The 11,042-nt window shown below is 46.9% G+C and overlaps 1 long non-coding RNA gene across 1 annotated transcript in view; it reads left to right on the forward strand.

Moving 5' to 3' along the window:
• Positions 1–10,414, forward strand: part of LOC138520692 (uncharacterized) — a 28,590-nt gene extending 18,176 nt beyond the window's left edge. Inside the window, exon 3 of the long non-coding RNA XR_011282863.1 lies at positions 10,216–10,414. This is a non-coding gene — a long non-coding RNA (uncharacterized lncRNA). The remainder of the gene's footprint in view (positions 1–10,215) is intronic.
• The last annotated feature ends 628 nt before the right edge of the window (positions 10,415–11,042 follow it).

An 11,042-nucleotide genomic window follows, 5' to 3' on the forward strand; every position in this document is an offset into this window, starting at 1 on the left:
ACATCAGGAGCAGGATGATTGGCCGGCCCCACTCTCTGGGTGAATGGTTGCACCTCTTGACCTCTTTGTGCTCCAGGCGACATAGGTACTGCTGCATAGCTCTTCTCCTGTCTGGAATAGCTACACCTCATCCTGTGGGACTGGACTGGGACATTTGGATGGGGAGGGCTTCTAGGTGCTTCTTCATGTCTGCCAACTCAATCTCCAACGGTTTCACTCTCGGGGGATCACTGAAGTCTTCCATCACTTTGGCTCTTTGTCATCACTCTTCTGTCTTCGGACCAGCGTCACATATTTGGAGATGGTTATAGGGTCTGCACCCTGCCCTTCAATCACAACTACACACGCAGTATCTTGTCTTATTGGCACTTTGGAGAACTCACCCCACTTGGAGGTGGTACATGACATTTGCTACTATGCCTTTTTTGCTATATATCTACCTGTAGGAGTGACTTATCCCTTGGGTCATGTTCTGAAAGTTTTCCCCTGTATTCATTCTGGTAGTTTGATATGTCACTAGGATTTGCAATCCTGTCTCTTAATCCCCATAGTTTCTGGTATGGGTCGCAGATATCTCACTTGTTGAGAATTCTTTTTTAGGGAATTTGAGGACAGAAATAGTCTTTGCCGGTTGCTCCCTGAGAATGTTCATACTCCTTGCTCCCTTCTCTTTCTGCAGGCAGGCCTGCTCTTTTACGAAATGTGTGCAATACTCTTCAGGGACAGGCTTGGTACCTGAGAGCATTGAATGTCCCTTGTATTGTGATCGTGACCTTTCGAATTTGGTCATTTTGCAAAGAGCCTCTGCTAAGATTTAGAGGACAAACCCCAGGTCTTGGGATGAGGGTGAATCTACAACCAGTTTCATCAAAGGCTCCCTGAGGTCTCTGTATAGTTCTTTGGTCTCAGATACCTGGCATATAACAACCCGTTTTAATTGTTTGCATTTGAATCTGGTACCGCCATCTGGAGGATAACGTGGTGGGGTCTATTGCTTCATCATTTACACATAGAACAGCCTGTTTCCTTGGGATATGACTGGTGTATGCCCCAGAACATTTCAACTGTGCAATCTGTGCTAGGAGGCTCTCAAGGCCATGTCACACGGCAGACGCGGGGACATTGGCCTCAATACCTTTCACAATTAAATTTGTTTTGGGGGGGGTTCCCTCTGATCAGACCAAATTGATAAACTGGCCTATCTCTATTTTGAGGTAATTAGGTGGCTATACCCAATCTCAACAGGCCTTCAGCAGGAGAGAAACTGTAGCCCGATTCTTGTGGGGTTACACCTGTAGATGGTCGCATCCCTGCATTCTCTCGAGTAAGATAATCAGCCAATAGGGTCAGTTTTTAATAGGGTCTGGACATTGGGCTGAGGACGTTAAGTCCTCTTAGAATAGACCCTACACCAATTTGATGTATCCCTCCACCCTGACACTGTTACCTGGTAATCTCCCCTTTTTGGTGATTAGTTATTCTCGGTCCTGTAGGAATTTGTCTCACCCTGCCCTGATCCTAGGTTTGGGATGTTGGGGAAATTAGGGTGGGCAAAACAAAGGCAGAAATCGAGGCATTGAGGAAGTAGGGAAGAACTATCCTAACAATATTGGAAGTTTTCCCTACAACCTCAGGATATTAAAATGCAGGCGGATAGGCTGTCCTGTGGGATGGGATGCCTTTCTTTTTCTTCTGGCCTTCTGCTTTCCCAAGTAGGCTAGTTTGATTGTTGTATGCATCGTCCTCTGCTTAACCTCACCCTTTTGGTTTAATCATAGGTCATACTTAATTCTTGACATCTAAGAGTGTTCTTGGCCTCCATCACCATGACTGGAACACAGAACAGTGTGTACCCATCATAGTGCACAGAGCACACTGTACCGTTACCCAGAAACCAGTACCTGGCTAGCTCCCCATAACTGTGAGCTATCACTGTAGCTAGAAATGAAGATAAGAAAGCGCCAAGGAGTGAGAATATCCTTCTATTCAGAATATACAGCCGCAAAGAACAAAATCAACATCAATGCTTTGATGTACTGCAGAAAAATTACATGAGAAGACTATTATGTCTGCCCAATCTCCTGACAGCCAAACTGAGACTCATTGTTAATAGAAGATGAACTTTTCCACCAACCCACAGACAGCACTGCATTATTTAGAGACGATGACAAGATGTGAGGCACAAAATGCATATGGATACTTTCTGCTTCCAAGGTTGGAAAATATGCTTGACCCAGGTTCTTTTCATCAGAACGAAAGGGAGTGCAATAGATTATTCATATAACTTACAATTGGGTGAATCGTGTCTACCTGAATGTTATGTGCTGTTGAGTACATCAGATAAATAAATATGAACCAGTAAATAAACTACAATACATAATCATAAATAAGACTTTAGTCAATTTCTTACTGAAGAATAACCACACGTTTTTGTTGTAGAACTAGCCACACCAAACGGCTTTTATTGCATGGTGTGAACAATGTTTCCTTCAAATTAGTATAGTGACGGGGTCCGCCACAAATAACCACTCTGGAGCCTTCTGTTGTTGTTTCAAAGGTGTTTATTTGGGATTTCTCAGCAATCGTAGATTGGGTCGGTCTCAGGGCAACTAGGAGTCTTGCGGAATGTGGCTCTAGGGGCGCCCCCCCTCTCTCTCTCGACGGCCCCGGCCTTTCCCTTCTAATAATGCAATGATGTCCCTAAAGGATGACTACTGGACTCCCTGGGGCCTTCTAACTGTCCCTCTACTATTCCCGCTTAGTGTTCTAGGTAGTACAGAGATGGTGCCTTCTTTCACTCCATGTCACTTTCTCAGCTTCTACGCACAGCCCCACTTGACCCACTCCTACACTGGGCCCCAAGATGTTCTACTCCCCACGACTCTACTATCCCTCCGATGACACACCCTTGTCTTCCTACCTGCACTCTTTAATTTTACCTCTCCTCTCAACTCCTTCTCTCACTGGTACCACTACCACACAGCTACTTCTCCTCCTCATTTCCCACTATTCCATCCCCTCGCCCCTACTACCTCTCCGCTACTACCACTACTCCTACTCCACGAATGCTTCTTACTACTACCGCCTTTCTACTACCACTCCACTGCTCCCACTCTACTGCTACCTTCACGTCTATACTTCTACTGCTTCTCCTCTCTGTACTCTCACTACCTCCCTCCACTACTGCCACTAGCACTACCGCCTACTAGTACCATCTCTCACTCCCACCACTACCTCCCTATTCCCACCAATACTACCACTGCAACTACTATTAGCTCCCCATACTACTCTATTCCGACTGCATTAACACTCCACAGACCTCTTCCTCCAGGAACCTCCACACTCCTTCCACACGTTCTTCCTCAGGTCTCTCGCACGTCCTCCTCCCGCTCCTGTCCTCACTTAACTACAACCGACAGCTAAACAACCCCCACATTGCACTTTAAACAGCCCACCCGCTCCCAGGATTGAATAACTTACCCTACCAATCACTTAACTTTCTCCACGGGCTGTGACACGGGGAAGGCTTGTGGCGACTCAAAGGTTCCCTGTTCTTAGTGTTTTTTAACCTGAGCAGTGTATTGGCCTTTGGGGAACTGCTGTTCTCTTTTCCCAAGACCGTCTGTCAGGCCCATCTTTAGTAAATAATTCCCTAATGAGCTACCAGGGTGTTCATGCTTATGTCCTTTCTTAAGGCCTTTCCTAATAGTATTTTCCCTGGTAGTTTAGTAGGGTTATTTTCTCTGAGTGCTAGTGTATGCAGCCCGCCCCTCAGGCATCCTGTCGCAGCACAGCACTGGTCCAGCTGTTCCCTGCTGCGAATGCACCCAGTGTCCTGCTGCGACGCCGCCCCCCTCATTGGCGGGGTCTGCCAATGCTCCTGTGTTGGTGTCTCACTGTTGCCCCGATGTCGCCCTCACTGATGTTGCGGCGGCGGCAGTGTCGCCATCAAAGCAGGAAAGAAGAGGGAGGGAGAGGCCCTGCCTGCTCGTAGGGAGGGGCCATGCCTACTCGTACTCACTCTGGCACCCTTTGACAGTGTTGTATGAGCGGCCCAGTCACAGTATATTGATTGGCGCAGTGTCCATCCCTGATAGCACCTCACTTTCTTAGCTCACCAGGTCAGCAGGACAATGCAAACATTCCTAGGCATATGGACTCAGGAGGGGTGAGCTCTTAAATTCGGAAATGAAAATTCGACGTACCCTCCCTCTGCTGAAGAAACTCACAACTGCCACAATGCGTCTTGGCCAAGTGTGGCCCCATCCTCGGCAAAGTGAATGAGAACAGCATGCCACACAGCTGCATGAAAGGATCACTGAGCGCAATCTCCTAACAGACCCAGACTCCAGATTCCAAACACGATTAAGCACAGAGACCTTCCAAGTTAGCAACAACACTCTCCATCTCGGCGTCGCAGGTGAGTGCGGCACTCCAGGTAAGGCTGGGCATGGGCTGCCTCCATTTTGGCCAGCAGTGGCCCCAGCAAGCCCCCGCCAACCCCCGAAGTGTCCCTCTCCTGCAGCTCCCCTTCCCTCCCTCCTCCCGCCTCCCTGCCCACCCCCTCAACCCTATTGGTCCATCAAGGCTCTTAAGCCACCTTCCCAGGGCAGCCCCTGCCCGGCAGCCCCTACAGCTAAGGACCCCGAGGCGAAGGACAGATACACAAAGTGTCTGCAGGTGTCAGCAGGGGAAGCCAAGGAAGCCAGCAGACACCAACAAAACTGTGAGTGTGGCAGGGGTGGGGTGTAGAGCAATCACTCTACTCCAGAAAGCCCCTGTCACTCTACCTTACCTTCCGTAGCGCAGACTGCCATAGACTTTAATAATATATACTTATGAAGACTTGTGACCTCTGTAAATGGAATGTAAATGTTGCCATGAGATGAATATGCTAGTGCCACACATCTATGGAAATGAACCCTAGCTTGCGTCGCATCTAGATAGAAGTGTGTTTGCTAGCATTTGCCACACTCGGGACTCTTGCCTTTAGCCTGCGCCGCATCTAGATAGAAATGTGACTGTTAGCATGTGCCACACTTAGATGGAATTTCTCAAGCCTAGTCTGCGCCAGATCTAAACAGAAATGTGATTGTTAGCATATGCCACACTTATACCATTCCACACCCCATGCTTACTCTCTTCTTTACACCACCACTCAACTAGAACACAGAGATACTATGTCACCATTCGGTATAACTGTTCTCATATCAACATCTCCCGCTCACTCCCCATCACCCTAAGTAAACACTGCTGGTTTCACACCCCCCAGTCAGGCGTTCTCCTCAGGCCTAACGCAGCCACACTCGGTCTGGATAAATCCTGCCAGAGCGAACACATACTCCTGATCTCTCAACCACCACACCTACCGCTAGGAAGCAGCTACCACATGAATTCCGCACCAGCTGCACACATACCTGGTGCGCACACACACCTTTGCACTCTCTCTACTCTCTCTACTGACCCGAACTTCGGTTCCCAAGGGCGTTCAACCTACCAGCGCCTTCAGACCATACCAATGGTATATAAGGCGCTATATAAATGGTGTTGAGCCGATGTAGGATGTTGAGCCGATGTAGGGTATGGTGCGGGTGCCGACCGGGTATAGAGTGCAGAGCGGGTGTAGAATGCGGAGCATCTGTAGAGTGCGAAGCAGATGTAGAATGCGGAGTGAAGAGCGGGTGTAGAGTTAGGAGCGGGTGTAGAGTGAGGAGCGGGTGTAAGTAGAGTGCGGAGCGAGTGTTGAGTGTGGAACAAACAGGGGGGTAGAGTGCAGAGCAGGTGTAGAGTGCGGAGCGGGTGTAAGTAGAGTGCAGAGCGGGTGTCGAATGTAGAACAAACGGGTGATGTATGTGGACGGAACGGGTGAAGTGGTTGGAAGGAACGGGTGAAGTGGTTGGAAGGAACGGGTGAAGTGAGGGGAAGAAACGGGTGAAGTGGGTGGTAGGAACGGAGGATGGATCTGGAAGAACGGGTGATGTATATGGATGAGACGGGTAAAGTATGAGGAAGGAACGGGTGAAGTATGAGGACAAAATGGGTCAAATATATTGAATAGAACGATTGAAGTAGGTGGATGGAATGGGTGAAGTGGATGGATCAAATGATAAATGTGGTTGGAACGGAGGAAGTATGAGGTTTGAACGGGTGAAGTATGTGAGTGGAACGGACGAACTGGGTGGAACGGATGACTGGGTGGAACGGGTGAAGTATGTGGATGGAACGGGTGCAGTATGTGGATGGAACGGATGAACAGATGTAGAAGGGGTGAAGTGGGTGAAACGGGTGAAGTGGGTGGAACGGGTGAAGTAGGTGGATGAACGGGTGATGTGTTTGGAACCGGTAAAGTGGGTGGAACGTGTGAAATGGGTCTAACCAGCTAAGTGGATGGAACGTGTGAAGATGACGTATGTGGATTGAGGATGCATGAAGAAAGGATAACGTGGGTGGCACGAATGAAAGGAGCAGTGCATAAAACGGTTGGAGTGCATAAAATGGTTGAAGTGCTTGGAACGTATTGGAGCGCATGGAACGGATGCGAGCGCATGGAACGGATGCGAGCGCATGGAACGGATTGGCGTGCATGGAACGGATTGGAGTGCATAGAGTGGCGTGACTTACATGGAATGGTTTGGAGGGCATCGAACGTCTGAAAGAGCATTGAAAGGAATGGTCTGAGTGCTTGAAACGGTCGTAATTCACGGAACAGTCGGAGTACATGGAACGGATGGGGCACATGGAACTATTGGAATGGGCTCAATCACATGAGGCCTAAACCACCATATTCACATCTCCACACTTACTCTCTTCTTTACACCACCTGTTCAAATAAACACTGCTGGTTACACACCCTCCAGCCTAGGCGTTCTCCTCAGGCCTAACACAGACAGAATCGGTCTGGATTACAACCTGCCAGAACGAACACATACTCCTGATCTCTCAACCACCACACCTACCGCTAAGAAGCAGCTATCACACGAATGCCACAGCAGCTGCACACATATCCGGTGCTCACACGCACCTTTTGACTCTCTCTACTCTCTCTACTGACTTGAACTTCAGTTCCCGAGGGCGTTCAACCTACCAGCGCCTTGAGACCATACCAGTGGTACATAAGGCGCTATATAAATGCAAAGTAACATAACATAACATGTAGCCTTGAACTCCCTAATTGGCCTCTTCTTCTTCTTCTGATTTAATCCCAAAAATGTCCCCAACCTGTTTTTTACACTCTTTTTCCTTAAGTTCTGATGCCTATACAGGGCCAATCCTGGCCCAACCTCATCTCACTACCACCCCCTTGGATTCTCTTCCATCCACTTACATTTCTAGAGTTCATCCTTTAATGATTCCATACATTACTAGTTTTTGTAACCTTTCTTTATACTCTGGCTTATTTTCCTCTGAGTTCAGACATGCCACAATGATTCCCTTATTAAAGAAACCATCTCTCAACGCTTCCATTCCTTCTATCATTAGGGTTCCCTCTTGTCATTTAATTCAAATATTCTTGAAAGAATAGTTTACTCGCCACTATCTACTTTTAATAATTGACATGCTCTCCCAACGTATCGTGCTACCGAAACCTCACTTCTTCATGTCACTAATTGTTTCTTTCTGCTCGCCATTTTACAGTTTTATCTGTACTGGTATTATTAGACTTCTCTGCTGCATTCGACACTGTGAATCCTCTCTACTCTTTCTACCTCAGGGTTCACAAGGTCTGTCCTTCACTGGTTTTCTTCCTTCAGATCAAACCTTTTCAGTATGTTGGGTGGATCAACCTTCAGTGGCTCATCGCTTGCGCTATGGAGTTCCGCAAGGGACCCTTACTAGTTTCTCGCTCTTCTTTTAATCTATGGTGTGATTTTTATGCAGAAGACACACAAATAATCTTCTCTTTTTCTTCATTTTCAGACAATCTTCAGTTCACTCTTTCTGTGTCTCTATCCACTCTCCAAACCCGAATGGTGTCTCGTTCACTTCCCCTTGATCCTGCAAGAACTGACGTTCTTTTCTCTCTCTATTTGAACCTTTCACATAACGTTGCTCCTGCTCCAATCTCCACCCCCTTCCCATGTCCTGTTATCATCAACTGCATGAAATCATTGGGTAATTTCTGTCCCTTCGCTTTCCTTCTCAACTCAGATCGAAAACTTGGCTAGTTCAACTCGATTCTTTCTCAATAACATGTCCAGAATGTGTGCATTATGACATTTCATGCAACTAAAATCCTAATCACGTCCCTTGTTTTTTCTCATCTCGAGTCTTGCTCGGCACTCCTCGTTGGGCTCCCGGCATATGGACTAGTCCCCTTCAACCTATTTTTAATGCTTCTGTCCACCTTCTCTTTTGCCACTCTCCCCAGTCTTCTATATCATCCCCCCTTGCTTCTCTTCATTGGCTCACTTTCCACTATGGCATACCTTTTCATTTTTATGTATAGTCTATAAGTGTCGACATGGTCAAGCACCCCTTTAGTCTCTCTGTATACTCCCTCTCGCTCTCTTCATTCTGCTTCTTTATTCCTTTATCAGTGCCTCATGCACCCTGTGCTCAATCCCACTTTCAGGCTTTTTACTTGCTGGCTCCAAAACATTGGAATGCCCGACCTTTTCATATTCGTTGTGCTTCTTCGCTGGCCATCTTCTACTTTTTACTTAAAGATCATTTTCTCTCTCTGTCTGCTTCTTCTTGATAAACTATCTTATGGTACATGGCTTGCTCTTGCCTGAATGTACTTGTTTGTGTAGCGTTTATGATTGATGTTGTACAAGCGCTTTGGTAAAAGCCCTCTACAATTCCCAATAAATGAAATCTCACCTTTTTTTTATTAGCAACGGTGGCCTCTAATGCGAAACAGAAATCACCAAGAAAACCCAAGCTGCATGGTACCATTCAAGCCCCCCATCCCTGCCCCAGGTTTCTGAACAGTCACGCAAGCCTTGGTTCTCTCTCAGCTGAATGGTGGCCATACCCCACTCTCAGGAGTCCCAAATGCCTTGGCCCCTCTGAAAGTCGTCCGGCACGCCTCATCACAGGACTAAGAACATGAGACCATCACCCCCATAGTTCAGGAGCTGCGCTAGCTACCCCTTCAAGCGCATTTCATGCTTAAGACGAAATGCACTACCTACAAAGCAGTTACAACCAAAACACCACTCGAGGTGGCCAAGAAACTCAGCACCAGAAACCACAGCATCAAAAGAATGGAAACAAAATAACGCAAGAGGAAAAAAACGACATCACAGGCCTTTTCCCACTACGCACCCTGTCCCTGGAGCAAGTCACCAACGCCACACAGTCTGGCCCTAACCTCTCGGCTATCACTGAGCACATCCCTCAACCCTACTTCTCCCCCTGGGGAGCCCCTCCCCTCCCCCGATGCTCCTTCTATCCATCCCAGCAGCCTCTGCTACCCCAGCACACTACATGTAACCTCCGGGGTGTGCCCCCATGCACTGGACTCTGTTGCTTCACAGCTAGGTGTGTACTTTCTGAATTCCATATATGCATACATACATACATACATTCATTCAGGGGTCCTGGTTTTAGTTGGGCCATAGAGGTGATTTCCTTTGCAAAGGTGCAGTATATGTGCACTTGATCACTCAAGGAATTGTTCCAACACCTCTTGGATTTAACTAGATAGCCCACCCCAAGCCAGGGGACTTTACGGCCCCAATTAATTTGGGTGGTGAATGGTCAAGTCATTTTGCGTAATAAAGGCCCCAAACTGATTCAATGCATTCTGATAATGTCCTATTACTAATGTTAATTCAAAATGTTGAAACGAACATTTTGAAAAACTGGCCGAAATTACTATTTTCTGACAACCTGGTTCTTTGACAAACTGCTTTTTTCACTGTTTTTATGTAAATGTGGAAGTGGGAGCCATACTCCAGTGGCCCGCTCCTCTCCCTAGCCCTTTCTGCTATCCCTGTCTTACTTTTACACCCCCATTTTGTGTTTTTCTCTTTTTTACTGACTCCATTATATTCCTATGGGTATCGTACAATTTGTCGAAACATGGTCACCTGTGGTTGATCGTCGGTCTTGTTTCATCCCTCTGTTGGAACTCACGTTACCCTATGGCAAACGTCCGAGTCTGCCATTTCTACGCGTGATTATACAGTAAACACAAGTACCTCAAGTCCTGCTCTCTGCTTTGATTTCATAGAGTATTGAGTTTATGTTTCTTGTATTCTCTTTCAGCCGGATCAAGGCAGGCATGTCCTGCAGGCTTCAAGAGATTGCGTCGACGCAGAACACAGAGCTCATCATCATCAGATCGCAGTGGACAGAGGGTGAAAAGTGCTTGATAGTCATGGACAACGAAACATGCCACCAATACTCTCCCCCCAAATCCTGGATGTAGCAGCACAGCACAAATACACTTAAAAAGTCAAACATCCGTGTCCAGTCTTTTTCTCATCCTTGAAAGGGGAGACAGTGGCTGCTCTTGGTGGAGCTAGAGCCTACCTGGTATCAGGTAATAATATTGCCACATATATGGTCGCTGTAAATAATATCGCCGGGAAAATGTCGTGGCTATATTATTTGGGTGACCATATATAAATGGCGACAGGGTCAAATAAATAAATAAATAAATAAATAAAAAATTGGGGATTGCGGGGGTGTCCCCCGCATGCTCCATGCAATAATGTCGCCACAAAAAACGACAATTTTTCGGTGATATTTTTGCATGGCGATATTTTTGTGGCTACATTATTACATGGAACCCACTGGTAGAGACATAAAGAACCAAATTGAGGGGGATACACTATAAGTTAAAAGCTTTATCTCTCTATGGCTATATGTTTGCAGGGTGTTGCAATGGTGTTTTTTCTTGCAGGCCAGGGGGATTCCCAGTCTAATGACATGGAATAATTCTAGCATGTGAACCTATGAAAGATCCAATGCTGGAGAAATAATCAGATTCACTTACTGCACAAGGTTTAGCCACTTCCCTTGCGATGTAACTAAACCATGGAGTAAATGCAGGAGCTGAAAGACACACTGCACAGATTATCTCTGTTGGC

The sequence above is a fragment of the Ambystoma mexicanum genome, chromosome 13, assembly GCF_040938575.1.
Source record: "Ambystoma mexicanum isolate Mex_15411 chromosome 13, UKY_AmexF1_1, whole genome shotgun sequence".
In the NCBI taxonomy this organism is placed as follows: domain Eukaryota; kingdom Metazoa; phylum Chordata; class Amphibia; order Caudata; family Ambystomatidae; genus Ambystoma; species Ambystoma mexicanum.